This window comes from Alligator sinensis, unplaced genomic scaffold (genome assembly GCF_000455745.1).
Source record: "Alligator sinensis unplaced genomic scaffold, ASM45574v1 scaffold681_1, whole genome shotgun sequence".
In the NCBI taxonomy this organism is placed as follows: Eukaryota; Metazoa; Chordata; order Crocodylia; family Alligatoridae; genus Alligator; species Alligator sinensis.
Window position 1 is genome coordinate 1548304 of NW_005842315.1, and position 4244 is coordinate 1552547.

Consider the following 4244-nt stretch of genomic DNA (forward strand, 5'->3'; position numbering starts at 1 on the left):
CATGTCCCACTCCCCTGCTCCTATCAGGTTCCCCCCACCCCCGCTCCTATCAGGTTCTTCAGTAAGTACTTGTGCTCAACGCACCCGCCCCAGCACTTATTATTCTCTTCCAATCTGGCAGCACAATCTGCGCTGCCACAGTGCCCATAACATCTTGTGGAGATCTCAAAGGTTGGCGTAAGGCGGGGTGTAGGAGAGGCAGAGCCCCAGAAGACAGCGCCAGGGCTGGCTAAAGACAGTACCCATGGGAAATAAGACCTCCTCCCAAATTGCATACAAGATCAAGTCATGGCAGGAAAAAGTGGTTGCCCTTACCCCAGTTCCAGCTGTAAGACGCTGGAAGCAAGCTGTCCACTTTCAAAAGAACTGAGATTGTAAAGAGTCCTGTGGACACATTAAGACACACTTCACAGGATAGGCACGGGTGCTTCCATATGTAAGGAGTTATGTAAGACACTCCAAGTTGTTACTTTTTAGAGGGCTGTGAGCACCAAGGCATGCCAGCTGCAAAGGCAGGAGCTGTGTGCACTTGTGCATTGATTGGTGCATGGGTGTGAATGACAGCTGTCCTGTCAGGGAAAGGGATATAAGGGACAGATCTTGAGTGGTTCTTGGTCCTTGTCCCTGAGCAAGTGATGCTGTGTGTGTCTTGTGGTGTGTGACTGGACGTGAGCTTGAGGTACTGGGAGGATGAGAGTGAGTGTGCAAGTGAAGCAGTGTTTCTGAGGCCTGGGGTGGCCAAAGGGCATCTTGACCCAGTGCGTGCGTGTGCATCCAGGGCATTGGCTGGAGGAGCAGTGCAGGTGTGGGAGTGAGGACCAGGACAGTCGATCTCCTCTGAGTGAGTGGTATTTCAGGTGTGAGGGCAGATCTGAGGAGAGATCTGTGGCCTGGCTTGTGTGTGCTGGTTGCAAGACAGAGCAGTGGGCGGGGTGGCGGGGTGTGTGACAGGGCAGGGGGCGGGGTGTGTGACAGAGCAATTGCTTGCTCTCTATGACCGCCTGCAGGGTTCTCATGTCCCTTTCCTTGTTGTGTTGGTGTTGATTATTGTGTTTGTTGATTATTGTATTAGGGATTTTATAGTATTGTTGTTATTATATTGTACTTGTTGTTGTTGATATTATTTGGTTTGTACAATGTAATTGGTTGTTTCCCTTTTTATTTTGTGTGTTGTGCTAATTAATTATTTTGATGCCTGGGCTGCAGATCAATACCAGGTGGTTAAGGCCTCTCAAGTCCACATTCATTTGAGGGAGGAAACTTGTTAGCCTAATTAGGTTTGTTTTCTTTCCCTTCAACACAGGAGGTCTAATGTGGAAACTGCTGGGGTGCTTCCTTGCAAATACTTTTAAGTATAGAATTTCATTAATATTATTGTTCATATTAATTATATAGAAGTGTATATGTATGTATTTGTGTGTGTATGTGTGTGTGTAATAGAAAGGGTTATAATGTGATGCCATTAAATATTATATTAAAATACAATATTATTTAATGTTATAAAATGAGACCAGTGAAACTCTATAATGCATCTTCAAACATTAATGAGTCAATTCATTTTTAAATATTTAGTTTTTGTAACTGCACATGTGGCTGGTCTAAATTTATTGCACAATTAACAGGGTAATTGTGTAATATATGTAACGTGTAGCAGGGGCCTGATAATTATAAAACATTTAATTTAATTACAGCTGTTTCTTTTACATACTGAATTACAGAATGCATAAATAGATGAGTAATGATGTGTGATTACATTCTGTATTAGGAGACTGAAAGCAAAATGCCTTAAGCCACGACCTTAAAATTGGAGTACTAAGTTGAGTTTTTTTGAACTATGACAACCCAGACAGCTGAAAAATTGAAAAAACTCGAAAGTAAAATAAGAATCATCAGCAAGTCTGAAAATGGAGTAAAAATATCAAATGTTTTTCTGAGCTATATATATATATATAGAATATGAATTTATGCCATTTAACTTTTTAAAAGTTAAATTGAAATATGAAAAGGGAGTTTTAGGACAAGTGTTGTGACAAAAATATCATTCAGTTGTGACAAAATATCATCTGTCACAAATCCTGGTAGATGCAGTTTTTTCCCTTAGACAAAGGCAAATCAGATTCACTTATCAGTAGAGATCCTGGTTTTCCCTGATAAAAACCCCACAAAATCTGTGATAAAAAATTGCAAATTTTCTTATAAACCCCCCAAATCCATGATTAAAATAAATGCCCCCCCCCATCCCTTCTGGCCCTGTTGTGGCCCCTCACGCCTCCTGCACAGGCCTCCCAGTCCTGCTGGTGCCCCTCATTCCCCACCCTGAGCCCTGCTGGTGCTCCTCACTGCCCTTCACAGCCCTGCTGTCCTCCTGGTGCCCCTCACTCCCCTCCCACATCCCCTGGCCCTTCTAGTACCCCTCACTCCCCACCACAAGCCCCAGTACCTGCTTCTGCCCCTCACAGCTTCCTGCGTGGCTCTGCTGTTCCCTGAAGCCTTGGGTTGCATACGCTGGGCTGCGGAAGCCCCAGGAGAGGGCAGCAGCATGGGAAGCACAAATCGGAAGTGGGCAGCATGCGGCCTCCACCCTGCACACAGATCTGGGGGTGCAGGTCCCCCTTCCCCCCAAGAAGTGTGCACAGCAGTGGGGAACCAGCCTTGCCCACCCCACCCCCTGGATGAGCTGCCTGCAGTCCCATCCCATTTCCCTCAGGTGCTCTGTAGCTGCACATTGCAGCCCCAGGTCCCAAGCCCCAGGCACTGCCCAGCTGGGCAGCATCCCCAGCCCCAGCCCCAGCCCCACTCAACTCCCTCCCTCCCTCCCTCCCTCCCTATAGGGGCCTCAATCCCCGCCTCCCCTTACCTGCAGGAGCTGCTCTCCAGGCTTCCCAGGGCCATGTACATATACATGCGCATGCTGCCCACTGCCTGACCATCCTGCTCCTGCTCCCCACCAACCCCCTACAGGCATAGGGCTCATGGCAAAACTGCAAAATCCACAGGTTTCTCTGGTAAAATGAGAAATTTGCATTTGCCTCTGGTAAAAGTACATTCTGTGATTTACTCCATTTTTTCCATGGGAAATAGAAAACCCAGATTCCTACTTATCATATTTATTTGTCTTTGAAAGATCTCAAGATGCATGGAGCTGATAAACTGGGACATTCTAAGATAACTTTACCTCTACTGGGGCCGCTATGTAATTTTTGTGGAAAGTCATCAGCAATCTCTCATGGTTGAAGATGATCACTCCCACAGGTTAAGTAAAGGGTTGTAGATGAGTCCATTGATGGCTAAGAAAGCCGACCCTAGAGCCTAAGATTCTTTGGCAGACCAATCCTAGAGCCTAAGACTCTTTGGCAGATGCCACAGGTGGTGGTTAAAGGGAGGGTCAAACTGCGGATTTCTCAGTCTTGTTTTCTTTCCTTCCATTTCTGTTGTTTTTCTGCCTTGAGGGTAAGATGGTTTTCCTTAAAGTAATATGTATCGTCTCTCACAAGGCATCCCCATGTGGCCCTGTCCCAGCCTAGTTTTTCCCCAATTTGTGGTACCAATGCCACACTTCTTAATGTTTGCCTTAAGGGTGTCCTTGAAGCATTTCCTCTGGCCACCATGTGCCCTTTATCCTTGGTTGAGTTGGGAGTATAGCTGTTGTTTTGATAAACATACATCAGACATACACATGCCTGTGTCCGCCACAGCTCATGGTAAATAACCAATGCTTCCATGCCAGTGGTGTTGGCTTTGGTGAGGACACTGACATTTGTGCAATGATCCTCCCACTTTATGCCAAGGAACTTCTGGAAGTATCACTGGTGAAGGTGTTCCAGGTTTTTCAGGTGTTCCCTATAGATCACTCAAGCTTCACAACTGTAGAGATGAGTTGGGGTTACCACAGCCTTATATAGTAGGAGCTTTGTTTGAGTCCTGATGTGATCATTGAATATGTAATGATACAGCCTTCCAAAGGCAGAGCTGGTACATTGGATCCTATACTGAATCTCCTCATCGATGCTGGCCTTTTTTGAGAGTTGGCTGCCAAGGTACACAAAGTATTCAACTTTCTCCAGCTCCTTTCCATCAGTGGGGATCTTTGGCCTGAAGCAGGCTGGTGAAGCACTTGTTTTTCTGATGTTAAAGGTCAGTTCCTGTACTCCATGCCAATGCATAGATTCATAGATTCATAGATGTTAGGGTTGGAAGGGACCTCAATAGATCATCGAGTCCAACCCCCTGCATAGGCAGGAAAG